Genomic DNA, 16,045 nt, shown 5'->3' on the forward strand with positions numbered 1-16,045 from the left:
AGCTATTACCCAACCTCACTCCATCTGATAAGCTCAGAGATTTTCTAATATACATTTCTGATTTTTTTAAATAATATTCATGATCATTTCCTCTTGAGCGTTATGAGTCTCTGGCTATGTGGCCCTTGAAACCAGGGCCTGCAAGCCCTTGTACCATCCCCCTGATTTATGGCCATGTTGGTTGGGACTGACGCCCTAATGAAATCTGTGACACTGCATTAATGGGGCTGTTTGTTACCACCGGAGTTCAGCGGCTGGCTGTAGTCTCAGAGCTGTGCTCAGGAAGGCACACGCAGAGTCTATAAAACCCACCCAGTGGGCAGCAAACCTACCCTACCTGCACACGTTGTAGCACCACCCACGCAGAAGCTGCCTGGTGAGGTCTGTGAAACCCATCGAGGGTGCAGATCATGGCTCTACACCACATGCTGCAGCTGCACAAACACGAGCAGTACGCGACAAACTCAGGGTCTTCCCCGGGACCCCAGCTACACATACAGACACATGTCTCTCAAGCGTGTAATTAATACCCAGCCCCCTGTGTGCAGTCATTCAGTTGCACAAGCCACAGCGAATGTGCACCATCAGATTACCCACTAACAAGCACGTGTGTACGGAGTGTAACCGACACACCTCCCTTCTACGTGCAGGAGCTCTGCAGCCTTAATGTGACATGCGGGCAAACAAAGATCACCCCACACCTCTCCACCGTCCTGTCCAGGACGGGTTTCCCTCTGGTTCCAGACCAAAGCCACAGGAAGAGCATGCAAAACCTGGCTGCGGTGCATGTGTGCTTCTGCAGCAACATTTTCTAGTGTGATCTGCTCCTGTCGCCTGAGACATCTAAGTCAAATAGCCACCCAGTTCTCATCAAAACTAATGGCAGTTTGGAGTACGATTCATGTCCTCAGCTCAGAAAAACTGAGCCAGCATGTACGCAACAAAGACCTCGTGTACCCGCCACACAATAAAACATATCTGCGAGACAGTTATTTTAATACCAATATGCCCTATATAGAGACACATTATCGTGAACTCAATCTTGAAGCTATCATGGTAAGCAGAGAGAATTCCAGCTTTCTGTAAGCATGGTGGGCTGGTACCTCTCCTTGGGCTAAGTAATTACCCACAATATTTTAACTATCCTTGACTATCCTTGACTATCTGGACCTTGACTATCTGGACCTATTATAGGCTGGTTGAAGCTGTTAGTCCCTTTTTTTGCAATCAGCCACCATCAACATGCATTTTCTCTTGAGTTTTATTTGTTCTGTTTGTTTCATTTTTCCTTTTTTAAAATCATATAGGAAACAAATGCAAAAATTCATGTTCATGCAATGTGGACTCCTATGCAACAGGAAATAAAAATGCCAAAAGTGAATATTTAGCCTTAATTGTGCCTTGGGGTAAAACTCTGTCAGCTGTTATAACCATATATTACCAACACAGTTGACACTTTCTTCTACCTTAGGTACATACAAGGAAGAATCTTCATTCCTGTGTGCTTCATTTTACAACTTTAAATGCAGGCCTCTTCATCGAACTGAAAGCCTTCTTCAGAAACATTTTGGTGTGAAAAGTGGCACTACTAAGGAATATTTTGTTGTGCCTATAAAATTCAGTGCCTTTTTTCAGGATTGCTTTCGTAGTATTGTCAATAGTCAAAATGGCTTACCAAGAAATCAAGGGTTTGACCAATTCACATCTGCTGGAATTATTAAATAATTACAAATAATAAAGCATTGAACTTAAAAATGACAATTTAAAATCAGTAATATTGATATGGCTGAGTTTCATTTGTCCTGGAAAGGAAACAGCTTTGACAAGACCATATTTTTTAATAAAATGAGTGTGGTATTTTTCTATCAGGTCTCTTTAATTCCAGCATCATAAAAATGTGGTATATCTTTATTGATAGACTTTAGCTGATGAATTCTCTTCTCTACAGCATATATATGTTAATGATTTTCTCAGCACTGACATACAATATGTTTAACCAGACGATTTTTCCTTTCACTCAGAGTTACTTCTCTGAGCAGTAATTTAGTAGGCAGTTCTCAGATGACAACTCTGCGAAATACACACACCACGTCTTGTTAAGAGTGTATTTTAATGATGTCTTGCTTGACCATGTTTCTTTTTTGTAGAATTGTAAATATTTCCTACTCTTCTTGTGATCTGTAGCTGGAGGGACACAAGACTGAAGGAGACCAACTATGATATCAAGCATTTGCAGTCACAGGTGACTTTGCAGCAGGTGTTTAGTACAAAAAGAAACCACAGTATCCTTCCCTATGCCACAAACCACAGATTTCCCCAAATCCTGAGCCAAACCTACTTGTGCTTAAAAGACAAAAAAAGCCCAAACAAACCTTAAAAAAAGTAATAGTGCGTCACAGGAAAAGAGCAGAAGATACCTGGAGCCAGAGCATCACCCGCTGCTGGGAGCTGCATGGGCAAGGGAGTGTGATAAGTGAATAGTCACAGCTGATCTCAGCGCATTGCAAATGTAACTCTAGTCAGGCAGTAGATGTGCTCTCTTTAATGATATTACTGAACAGATTACATAAATGAGTGAGAATTTATGTACAGAATTTGCATGTGTTTGCAACTGATCTGAAACTTATAAATACGTTTCTGTATTTACACGCACAAGTAAATTAATATTGATTTCCAACCAGCAGCCCCACCAAAATGACATTCAAGTGCATGTTTCCAGGTGCAAAGTATTTAGCTGGAGAGCAAAGCAAGTGAATTTGCAATGAGAACAGTGAAAGTGTGAATGCAGTTCTGCAAAGAATGATTTGCATTGTTTGTATTGCAGCAGCGCTGGGAGGTTGCGGACACTGTGGGGCTCTCCTGTGCAAGGCACTCTCCAGTCAGTTGTATTGCAAAAGAGCTTCTCCCCAGCACCCGCTATTGAGGCAAGTGCTTCAGCACAGCGACACAGATCTAATTCCCAAGTGGGTGCTCATTCCCTGCCCAAAGAGCTTTATTATATTGGGTGCACAGCTCAACTAAATGGGTAGGCCATTAAAGATTTACAAGCCATTGACACTAGCTAGCTCAGGGACATTGTGGCTACTGCAAGTATCATCCCTGCTCCTGCATTGCTTCATTTTCAAACCCCTGCACTTCATTGCCTCCCTGGATAGCTGCTGTCTGCACACACTCAGCACCCCTGCTCACCCAGTATCACACGCCCCAAGCCCTAACATACCCATGCATTCCCCAAAGAGGACCCTCTCCCCGACTACCCTCCTTCCTGAGCCTGTATCCGCTCCTTCCCTCACCTTCCTGCATACCCTCTTACCTTTCCCAGAGCTGGGCCACTACCCTGGGCACAGATGCTGGGGTCCCAAGGCGCCATCCCTCACTGTCCTCCTGCTGTGTCCCCATTCCGGGAGCGAGTGTTTTGGGACAGGGCTGGCGAGGGCAGGGGGAAGAGGAGCTGTTGCGGCTGTGTGAGTCAAGTCTAAACCCCTTTCCTCTTCACCAAAGAAGCCAATTACTTTACCAAGGCTTTGGTTTTTAACCAAGGTTTTACAATCACATCTCTCTGGATTTGCTTTTTTTTTTTTTCCCTCCTCTCCCTGAAACTCCTCCTGATGTTTGGTGCATTTTTCTTGGGTATGCTTTGTTGTTTTTGGGTTGTTTTGTTGTTATTGTTGCTTGCAGCCACTGGAGAGTTCCCCTTCCTCTGGTTAATGGCCCATTAACTCTCTCTCTCCATGCAGGGGTAGGGCCTGGGAATTGCTGAGTTCTGGAAAATCCTCACCAGCAAGGAACCTTTTGCCAGCAACAAAATCCTCTTTTCAGAGGTGGCTCTGTGAAATGAGGTGGCAAGGGGGGACAGTCCCTGGGCCGGAGGGATGGGGACAGAGCCCCCAGGAGTGTGGGGTGCAGGCGGGAGGGATCCTGCATCATTGCTGTTTCTTGAAAAAAGGCGCTGGCTGTAGGGAAGAGGGGGGAAAGGAAACAGGAGCCGGATTGTTAAAGGATTCAATGAGCTGTGCCCAATGTATTCGAAAGGTGCTTAAGACAGCCAAAGCTCCTCACCAAACACACACTGCTGTGAAACAGCACAACGCGCACCCACCGGCTGCAGAGAGGCAGCCCAGCTCCCCCCGCCCGACGCACACCGCACCCCCGAGAAACAAGCAGCATCCCCTTGGCCCGTGCCCCACACCAGCACAGCATGGCCAAGGTGGCAATGCTCCCACCCAGGTGCACACACACATGGACCTCTGATCATCCCTGGTATGTGCAGGTGTGCCCCCCACACAGGCACCCCACACCAGGGACAAAGAGGTGCCCAGCTCAGACCCTTCTCCTCCCTCCCATCTCCTTCCTCCCAGCTGCACCTTTCCAGGTAGAAAATGATTTGCAGCTTTATGTTGTCTCGTTGAAGCAAACCCCATGGCTAGGCCAGAGAGCAGACGCAGGATTTTCCATAGACCTAAAAAAGGGAAGACAAAGAAGTCTTGGGATCAGCAGGACTAGTGAAACCTGGTTTCTGATGGCTTTGTGTCCTGATTCCTTTACCCTCCCTCCATCACCACTGCAATAACCACAGTGGACAACCTCTGCTCCAGTGCCTCCTGTTGCCCCAGAAGGACCCTCAGCTTACATGCTGTCACTGGCTCCAAGCCATGTGCTGTTTAGCCACTGGGCGTGGAGGTGCTGGCTGGCCAGCAGAGCAGAGTAGTCCATTGTTGGCACTAATGTGAACCTCTCTTCTTTACCCCATGATTAATTTTGACACATTTCATAGGCTCAGAATAGTTCGGTGGGCTCTGTCCTTGTGTCAAGTACAGTTAACATTGACAGGCAGGTTAAACACTATTGTGGTGAGGAAAAGGACAAATGACAGACAGTACAATGGCTTAGGCTGGGGTACCTGAGCTTAAACTTACAAAAAGGTGATGTTTTCAGTTTCATCAGTGTCAAAACGTATCCTCATCTGCAACTGCAGAACACAGCACAGCTCAGGCTCATGACCATAAGCAATCAGCTTACCACAGTTTAATCAGGTAGCTCCCAACAGCTAAGCTGCAGAAATCACTTTTCTTGGGGGTCTTGTGGCCCAGCTCCACTGCAAAGATGAATTGTCTTCACCTGTGAGGACTAAGCCCCTCTGGGCCTTCTGAAATACCATGGGGCAATCAAAAATGAACCCAAACCCAGAGTCCCTCACTGTGGCTCAGCACCTGGGTTTACCAGGTGAGGCCACACAGGCTATGGGGAAAACAGCAGTGTCAGCATACCTCCTGCCAGTTTCCACGCCCTACCAACACATCCCAAACACATGGAACCACTGTCACCATTTCTGGTACCATATAGATGCCTACCTGTAGCATCTCCCAGTGTAGGAAATATTTACTCTCTCAACACTGCTGTGATAGTCTGGTACTATGCCCTCCAGGCCAGGTTTGGGAAAAGGAGAGGAACCAGGGCTGGGCTAGGTCCTAAGGCCATGTAGGAAGTCTGCATCAGAAAAGAGGAGTGAAGCCCAAACCTGGGTCTCCTTATCTTCTGGAGTAATCCTAAGACCGCCTGCACGCACCAGAGCACATGTGTGACACACTGCAGTGGTGCTGGCTCTTGTGCTGAGGGGTACATGACTGTGCTCGTCTGGAGCATAGGAAAGTGGGTGCCTGATGCTGCTTTTACAAGGGATGCTGATATCAAAACTGCAGCCCTTCTTTAGCTGACAGTGGCTGCCACCAGCCAGTACATAACACCCACAGACACCCACACCCAGGACCCCCCTAAGGTAGTTCACATACAGCACGAGGGGTACATGGTGCTGCACAGAAGACACACCGACAGCAGGACCTGGTGCTACCCACACATGCAAGTTAGACCCACACGTGGGTGCCTGCACAGAGCACGCTGCAGCTGTGCGCAGCCGGTGCAGCATGCCCGTGCCAAGCGAGGTCCACAGCCACAGCAGAGATGTGCAGAACTTGTTGCCACATGTGCAGTGACCCCGTGGCAACACTTACCACTACTTGCTGCTCCAGGGTCACCTACCCCTGTGGCCATGGTCCCAGCATGGCCAGCCACCTCGCTAAGGGACATTTTTGGGCTGTATGGTACTAGCTCACCTACAGATTACCGCAACTGATAAAGGCAACAGTTTCTTACCTTTCATTTTTCATATATCTCAAAGTTCATCACAAATGAAGTGATCATGATTACCCCTATTTTAAAGGCAGGGAAACTGAGGCGCTGTGTGACAGATGAACCAGTGTGCCCCAACAGATTGGTGGCAGGGACCACAGAGGCACTCAAGTTCCCTAAATTTCAATCCAATGTACAGGGACCAGATTATTGTGTGGACAGTATTCATGGTGTGATGCCCACGCTGGTCTCAGTGGCGGCTTGTGTAAGACCAGCTTTAGACCAGCTTTGAGGATGGCAGGGCAGGAAAGAGACATTCCTTGAAAAGCTTTTGCCTCAGAGAAAGTCCTGAGAAAAAGTTCCACTCAAGGTCCTGGTGAAAAGGATGCCTGCAGGGCCACCCGCACTGCTCCTAGTCACTCCCAGGCAGTGAATTCATCTGGCTGCAGTTCTGGGGAAAGTGCAAAAAATTCATATGTGGAGACAGAAACTAGCCCCACTGACCACTCGCACTGTTTGACATTAAAAAGTGCTGACAGCGGAGAGGGAGGAAAGGAATGGACGAAGGGCCACTTTCATCTCATGACAGTCTCCTGCCAGCCCCAGCCACTGCGTCTCCCTCTCGCCCCCCCTCCTGGCCCCTTGCTTTCCTAGGCATTTTATTAAATAGGGTCACAGCCCGCATTAGAGTCGCTCCCACAGCCCTGGCAAAATGAAAACACTCGCCCGTCCCCATGACCCCCACCCTCCCAGATCTCTGGCTCCTTTGCTGTTTCCCCCAGCTCCACAACTGAGATCTCCCCCCCACTGCAACCTTGAAGTTTCACAGCCAAACATCAAGGCAAAGGGTTCCAGGGAGGGGGAAAGTCTCCCCCATTTTTTTTCCTCTAACATTAATTATCTCATTTAGTTGAAAGAAAAGTCCAAAAATGGAGCTTTCCCTTGGTAATTTATGATGCTGGAGCAGTAATTTATGTCTCGATACAACTTTATTTTGCTCCTTCTGTACACACACACACACACACAGAGATACACACACACATACATACACTTAAGGAGACACTAACCTGAATTTATCACATTAAGTACCTGCCTGCTAAAAATAAAGGACTGCACATAATTTACAAGGCAGGATGGGGAGAGGTTCACATGTAGGGGGAAACATTTAGAAGAGTTAATGTTTGAAAGTTTGTCTTTGAAGGCAGGAGGCTCCTCTAGATAGAAAGAGAAAACCTAACTAATTAAAACTGATGTATCAGTTTCAGAAGAAGAATGTGCTGGTAATGAAACTGTGCATGGGCAAAAACAACAGGCAGCTGGGTTAGCCATGACAGCTTAGACACCCTCCAGGGAGAAGGTCCCGATATTAGCATCAGACCTACAGGATCTGAGATCTAATTCGCCAGGGCAGTAGCCAAAACCTCCTGTCAAAGTGGCTGGTCTGATGCGGGACACACAACTTGGGTGCAGAAGCAAATGTGGGTCATCAGTAGGGTTTGAATCACGGCCATGGCATGCCAGCAATGTGACCTGTTGCCACTCCAGTTGGAGGAGGAGGGAGGGAAACTTGTGCCGCAAATGTGCTGCTAGTTGTTTCAGTAGCAACCAAGCACTGTGGATGGCCAACGAAGAGGGCTTGCCTGCCCCAAAATGCTGACCAACAGGGCAGGCAACATAAGTGAAAGAGCAGAGGGCACAGAGAGGGGTAAGTGGCCGGTCCAAGGCCACCCTGCAAGTCAGCTGCAGAGCCACAGTTATGGCCAGCATTCATGCCTCCCCCAGCCAGCGCTGGGAGCCTCCTCATGTCGTGCTGGGGAAGGGTAATGAGAGAAAACCCAGATCTTGACTTGGAAGGGAATCCCACACGTTATCCCACTCCACCAGGGAGACCATCAGCAGAAATAGTTCATCCCAGGCCTGCCATGAGGCTTGCACTGGATTTGGTTGGGCATTGACTTTAACCCCTATTGTACTGCCTTTGTACAGGACCATGTAAATGGTTTCCTCTGTATCACAGAATTCTATTGCCCTTACAACCCCCAAATCCTTAAAACCATTAGGATGGGAGGTAAGTATGGGTATGGAGGAAGGAGACAAGAAACGACCTTTTGTTTAAAAAAAAAAAAAAAAGGAATCATAAAAGTGATTTGAGAAATGCTCATTACCTAAATGCAGATTCTTTCCAAGATATATCTTGCTGAAAACTGTGGTCAAGCTGTGAGCGTCCATTTAAAATGATGGGGCTCTGCATCAGGCAGAAGTACACCAGACAATAGCCCCTGCTTGTCAATCCACCCAGCAAATTTCTAGAGCCAACCAACAAAAGCCCCAGAAGGTGATTTGTATGTAAACACAGAACACCCTCTCCCTTTGGTAGGGAAGGTATTCTTTTTCTTATGGCTTTCTCTGTAGACATCAACTTGTTCACAAATCTTACAGCAACCCACAGCCGTGGCATTAAACAGGTGAGGAGAATAAGGTTTTTTTCTTATTGATTTAGGGGTGGTTTCATTTGTAAGCGAAAGGGCAGCTGTCAATAGACTGCATGATCTAAGGCACCAATCCAGAGAAATCGTAAGCACGTGAGCGCTCGGGAGCAAGAATGGGGTTCAGGGCTATTGAATCGGGGCCAGCAGCCTAAACCAGGCTTTATTTCATGTTGCATCATAACTCTATTGCATGAATGAGAGGGAAATATTATTAAATGGGAGGATGGAAGGGGAAGAAGAAGAAAACATGCCTATTTCTTCTCCAATAATGTTAGCAATATATTTATAAAAATGAAACAAGACTAATCTTCACTCCTCTGTGCTTCTCAAGGAGCCCTGTCTACGTTGTCTGTTTTGTTTAGATTGCGCACTCTTCACGACAGAGATTATCTGTATCTTGTGTCTTGTAAAGCACTGGGCACTTTTATCTAATAGTAATAATCTGTAAAATAAACAAATAAAAGGATCAGAGCAACCAAGTGATGTTGCAGAATTGTTTCTGCCTGAAAAGAGCAGCAAAAATCCAGTTAAAAATAGCTATGTTTACTTTGATAATAAAATGTGTGTGTGTGATTATACATGCACATGCAGACAGATAGATAGATAGATATATGTGCATACAGTAAGGAAAGAGAGTCAAGGAGGGAATAAGTCCATCAACTCTATAAGTATGTGGCACCTATGCATCATGCAAAGTACCCTGGGTGCAATGAAAGCCTTCTGACGCTCCAAGGGACTCGGTGGAAGTGTGCAGGATATTAAGAGTGACAAGCCATCAGGACTGCAGTATCAGACCAGTAGGGAAGGAAAACTGAAGCAGGGTGTCAGCTTGAATTGTCATTATCCCTGTTCAGGAAACGGTGTTGGGCAATACAAAAGTAGTGGCAGGAAGAAAGGAGGTCAGGACATCTGGGGACTAATCCCCCATCCCCCAGGGATGCTGCACCCGTTCAGGACCTGGAACCCACCGACCTCTCCATCACTCACGGTCCTGCTTTTGTCATCCTGAACACAGGGGTGACCATTTGCCCCTGCTCCCAGGGTCCTCGGGGTGGAGGAGCGAGGGGGCAGATTCAGCCCCGTGCCTGGGGAAGGGTGTCGGGGCAGCGGGAGGAACTGTGCGGTGTGGTGGGAGTGTGCAACACCGGGCAACACCAGGGGTGGAGGGGAGGGTGGGGAGGGGAAGGCCTATAATCCCCTTGGTAAATCCATGCCTGAACTATAAAAGGATAATCCATGTGCAACCCTGGCCCCACTTATAGGATTTAGCTCTTAGTGTGGAATACTAATATTTGGCTGTTTGTTTACCCCTGTGAACTAATTTGGCAGATTCTTATGATTCTCACAGGGAGAATTTATTTCGATTTTGATATTACTCAAAGCCTTGGGTCCTGGAGTCATAGGATTATATGCAAAGCTCTGAACAGACTTTTTTAATCCTTTTTCTTAAGAAATAACTATTTGTTGTGGATGCAGCAAAAAGCTTGAAAGCTGGCCTGCTGTTCCACAACACAATGGCATCAGAAAAGAAGCCACTTGCTAATTCCTTTTTTTTTTTTTTAACATGGTGATTTTTAAGCCAGTTTTGCAACTGTGAAAGGTGAATGGGGATCAAGCCCATGATTTTTGAAGAGTCGGCACAGTCAAGCCAGGCTCTGCTTGTAGATTCCCACTGGCTTGGTGAGCTTCGGTGCCCGGTTGCCTGCTTCTAACCCAATGGCATTGCCTTGAGAGAGCAATATCACAGGCAGAAATGAGATCCTTCCAGCTAAAACAATACGTGGAGTTTGGAGAATAAGGAGGCACAGGAAGAAAAAGGGCACGTGTTAGGATCAGGAATTCAGCCTTCAATTAAAAAGTAACTTTCTAACCTTGGACAATGCAGAGAATGGCTTGAAAATGTGACACACGCACCCCCTTAAAACAGAAAGCCAGTACAAGAATCCCAACTATGTTATTTTTATAATCTCGCTGGTTTGAGGGCTTGCTCTTTGATTTTTGAACAGTTAACGTTGTTAATACTAGGGAAGAGGTGTCCTTTTTTAAATGCAAAAAGCAGCTTTCGTTGCAAAGTGTAAAGAAATGGAAGGAAAACAACAGTTCTCTCTAAATGTATTTGTGGTTTTTCCTCTCCCAGTGTCCTGAAAGAAATGAAAGGTTGCAAATGTAATCACAACTAGGAGCAGGGCAAGTTGGGATATTTGCTGAAGATTTGACTCGATTTAGGAAAATATTTAATTTTAATTCTGTGCTCAAGACCATTTCTTCTGAGAAGATTTAAGCATATGCCTAAAGTGGAATAACTGCAGAAGGGCTTCACCAAATCAGGGCCTTGAGGAGAAAGCTGGCAGTAAAACAACAAAATGTATCATGAAAAAAAAATTCTCTCCCTTAGTAAAAATGGAGGCAATGCCTAAAAAAACCAAACCTTCATAAATCAGGCAAATAAGACAGGCAGATGAGAATCATATCAGACAGTGGAAATGAGGCAAAAATAATTTAAATTATTCACACATTTTGAAACTTTGCGGGACTGGGAAGAGAAGGTGAAATCTTGGTGAATAAATCAGGGACACAAGCAAAATTTGTGCCTAGCAGTTTAAGCTGGAAACACTAAGTACAGATCCTAGAAGTCCAACAGCAGAAAGTTTTTAGAGGATGTGTGCATTGTTGGTACCTGCTTTATTTTCCTCCTCTTCAATCCTGCTGCAACTGGCTCTCTCGCACGATTTCAGCTTCTCGGGCTGCCTCATTCCCAGAGCCGACCGGAGAACAAACTCCCATCGGGGCCCATTCGCTCGCCGCCTCAGCTGGGCTCTGCACCGGAGCAGCACAACAGAGCGAGAGGAGATGCTCAGGCACTCCGCAGCCCGTCCTGTAATTCCCACTGATACCCTGAAAATCTACATGTGCTTAAATACACAGATCTGTTGTCATTTTTACCCCTCACTCAAATGCTGACAGCCGGTTCCATCTCTGGTAATAGCTGTTAATCATCTGAAATCATACAGAGATTGAGAAAATATCTTTTAGGCGAGTGATATTTTCCCAAATTTTTCCAAAGACAATGGGAAGGGAAACAATGTATTCATACAGACAAAGGGGAGGGAGGGTTTGGCTGTCTGATTTTCCAGGGGTTTGGACTTATTTCTGCTTCCTGCTCTTTTCTTCTCAGCTTGTTTTCTGGTGACAGGATTGAAGAGCCCCAAACATTACCCAAAACTGGGGGAAAAACATACTACACCAAGGATTTGAAGGGAGCCATTTGTTTAGTTTATTAAAAAGATCAAGAGGTGACTTGCTTCCCGCATATAAATTTCTTCCTAGGGAAGAAACATCAGGTACTAAAAAACTCTTTAATCTGCCAAAGAAAGCTGTAACAAGAGCCAATGGATAAATGCTGAAGCCAGACAAGTCCCAATTAAAAATAAAGTACTGGACCTTTTCTATTTTGTTTTACTTTGTCCGAGGAAGTCAGGGTGATTAACCATTAGAGCAGGCTGTTACGGGAAGCACTGGAGTCTCCCTTTCTCAACATCTTCGGCTCACGACTTGTATTCTTTCGGGAAGAAAGTTATTGTATTCAATAAAGGAGTAACAGGGGGACAATCTCTGGCCTGTGTTACACAGGCAATCCAATAAAATAATCTGAAAGTGTTTTGTGAGCATAAAATGAATAAACAATTTCGCGACCCTCAGCTTATTTTAAAAAAATCAGGAAAGTGAGAATAAAAATCCTCTACAACTGAACAATCATTCTTATTACAGAAAGAAAAAAAAAGGGTGAAAAATTTGTAGCAGCAATGAGGGGTCTGAAGAAAATCGATGCCAGGATCTGGGACAGAGCGAGGCAGCAGGCTCGCTGCCGGTCGGGGCCGGCGGGGCTCTCCCCCAGCGCCGCGGGCCTTTGGGGAAGGAGCTGCTCAGGCTCCATGGAGAATCCTGCCTCGCTGGTTTCCAGCTGAGCAGCTTTCCGCACTCAATGGCCGTCCCTGCTGCTTTCATGCAGGGATGTACTCTACCTCGGAAGAGAGCGGTTCTGTTTAGATAGCCCCCAATCCTAGCTTTACCTCATCCCTTCCAGCAGAGTCACTGTAATTAAGATTTGTTAAGGTTTGGAAGAAATCTCATTAATCAGATAAGATCTGAACTTTATTTTCTTTTTAAAGACCCAATTTGATCTCTCTTGCTTGTGATAATTGCTCTCCTCTTCTGACATGGAAATTCATTTTCCAGGCACATAAAACACAATAGATTTCCATTGTCAACAGCAGAAACCCCAGGAGAGTTAGAAATATTCTTCCAAAGGCTAAAAAGGGTGTTGGGAACAAATCCAGATGCAGGCAGGGAGAGGCAGCATGAGACAGGGTGCTGTCAGAGAGGGGTCTGGTAGGAGAAAGGGGTTTGTACAGTCCCAAAAAAGAGCAGGGGTGCACCAGGGGAAAGGAGGGCAGCAGGACCCCCACTGCGCCCCTCAGTACATGGGGCTGAGCTGGCAGGTCCTACCGAGGGAGCCTGCGCAGAGAGGAGAAAAGTTGTTGCCACTCCTGGTCCCTGACCTGGGGGGGAAAAGCATCCTTCTTACGAGTTTATCAGAAACCAGTACTTCAAAGAGCGATCAGAAAAGCTCTTGGACAGCTGACATTTCACATGAGGCAGCACCAGGATAAATGACACAGTGTGAAATATACTCCACCACATCAAATACTATCCATCAGCAGGATTCCTGGTTTCTAAATGTCAGGTGTGGAACAGAAACTCCTCGGGAACATCTGAATCAGAGGGAGGCTCCCTTCCCCACCGCCTGCTCCCCAGCTCCGCTCAGACCCACCCCAGCGTGCCTTGGTGGGCTCTGCTCCCCATCCGACCCACCGGCACAGCACCATGCTGAGCCCAGGCAGCCAAGCACAGGTGCCAGGCTGGGAGATGTGCACGGGGCATGCAGCCCCGGGACAGGGCTGGATGTAGATGTAGCACCTCTCACCTCAGGGACTGCAGTCCCCAGCCAGGACAGGGGCACGTGGCATACCCCTGCCCATCCTTCAGCCTCGGCCTGTCATGTCAGCCCAGTGAGTGAACACCAAGCCAGGCACTGGGGTCACCATCTTCCCCCTGCCCAGGGCCCTGTGCCCTGCCACCCCACTGGCACGCTGGTCCCCCCAGCCTGTGCCCTGCTCCTTACACCACGCCGTCCCTGATTTTGACCTGGACTAGGAGAGCCCAAGGCCCAGCTGCCCCAAGAGGCCAGTGGCTACAAGCAGCCTCTGCTGCCCTGAACTGTCACAGCGAGAATAAAGCTGAGCCGCAGTTTTCCAGCACTTCCAGGTGGCCACACAATCCTTCAACGGCAGCAGCCTCTGTCACAGCTCATCCCGGCCACCTTCCGGAGATGCTGAAACTTCGGGGGAGCAGACAGAGATGGAAGCCGCTACCAGGCGTTTTGCGGCCTCTCAGAAATGGGCTCTCTCTGGGGCAGCTGGCCAGCAAGGCTGGCTGTGGGTAACTAGGGTGGCCAAAGCAGGGAGAGTTCCCTGCACCGCTGCCCACAGGGAGGCAGAGACCGGGCACGGCTGGTGCATGCAGAGGTGCTAATAGAGACCTAGGGTGAACGTCCTGGCCCTGCCTGCCTCTCTCCCTCTCTTTGCAGAGGGAATCTGCAAACATATTAATCTCATCTCACACACAAACCCTCCGTCCTGATCCCAGAATCCATATATTAGGAGATTTACATAAATTACCAGCTATCAATAGGGCACATGAGGTGCAGGGGCTGAAAGCCATCACCCTTGCCAAGAAAATAGTACAAGAGGATTGGAAAGGAGAGGAAAGGAGGGGGCTGCAGAGAGGGGCTGGGAGCACAGCCCTGGCGAGCAGAGGTCTGGGATGGCGGTGGCTGGCTGTGCTGTCTGGGTCTCTGAGTCACTCACTGCAGCCGCCATACCATGCTTTGTGGAAGCAAAGGCCTCTTCTGCACATTCTGTGCTGTGGCACCTTCCCTCCACATCTCCCCTGTGAAGGAACGGAGAGCAGCCCTCCCTGTCCTCTGCTGCTCACCCCGATGGGTGCTGGGGAGCACCTGCTGGGCCCAGGCCCATGGCCTGGGTGCGGTGGTAGGTACATAACTGGCAGGGAAAAGGGGATAAGCTCTTCACAGAACCACCTTGCTTTATTTTGGGGCTTTGTATTTGCAGTCTAGGTCAGAGCTCACCTCAGCCTCTGGTATCCCCAAGCCTCAGGAGCTCTGGGGAACCAGAGCTGTGTGGCTCCACAGGGGAGTTCAACAGATCCTTGACTCTGTCTTGTTTCCCTCCAAGGGGCTTCGCCTCTGCTGGGAGAGGAGGAAGGCATGAGCTCAGCCACTGACCGCACCACCTGGCCAGAGGCAGGATGCTCTCCATCTTAGGTGCACTGGAAAGGGCATTCAAGCTTCTTTGAGCCATGAGAAACATAGGTGATGTTTGGGGAGGGTTGTGAGAGCCATGTACAGAGCCCTGGCGTGCAGATGCAGAGAAAACCACCAAAACAGACCCCCTTCCAATGTGTTTCCTGGGGCAGACCTGCTCTGCGAGGGGGCTGCCGAGCATAAGGCAGACCCAGAAGTGCTCCAACAGGCCCCAGGGCGAGGGCACACCAGTGTGATGCTAGTTTGTCAGCTCCATCCCCTTGGCATCTGGGCCTGCGGCACAGCCCCATTCCTATCACCCTAAGTCTCAGATGTACAGGATAGACCCTGGGCAAGCCCAGGGTGAGCCCCGGTCCCAAGAGGGGATGGGGACGGGTCCTTCCCGAGGCAGGCAGCGTGCCTGACCTCTCCCGCAGCATCTTCTGAGCCTCCCAGGCAGCGGCCCTGGAAAAACCCCCCAGCCTGTGAAGAGCCCTGAGTCGGGGTCCCTTTTGTCACCAGCCCGCGGTCACCTCGGCGGAGAGCCCGCCTCTCCCGCGGTGTTGTGCTGCCCTCGCGGGTCCAGCGCGCACATTGCAGCCCCCGCACCGGCTCCGCACCGGCTCCGCACCGGCCCCGCACCGGCCGCGCCCGCGCCCTTCCCGGCGGAGAGCCGAGGCACGGGTTGATCCTGCTCCTGCCGGGAGGAAGGGCAAGGGGAAAACGCAGGCAGCTCGCTGCTTTAGGTGTGGACCAGGGGAAAAGGGGCAGGGACCACTCGGAGGGGCCCCAGGGAAGACATCGGGCAGTCCCAGTCCCAGCCCAACTGGTGGTGGAAGAGGGTGAAGAATAAGAACCCCCTGCGCCAGAGATCACAGCAGCTAGAGCATCACCTCCGCTCTGGAAGGGGCATCATGGGTCATCTGTCCTTTCTCCTTTCCTCTGGACGGGCAGACATCACAGCTGAGCCCAATGTGTCCACAGGCTGCTGGGGGTGTTTGATGAACAGCTGTGAGTACAGCGAGGTCCTGAAAGCTTCTTCCAAGCC

This window comes from Nipponia nippon, unplaced genomic scaffold (assembly GCF_047370975.1).
Source record: "Nipponia nippon isolate SJK-2023a ecotype South Korea unplaced genomic scaffold, ASM4737097v1 scaffold_3, whole genome shotgun sequence".
Lineage (NCBI taxonomy): Eukaryota > Metazoa > Chordata > Aves > Pelecaniformes > Threskiornithidae > Nipponia > Nipponia nippon.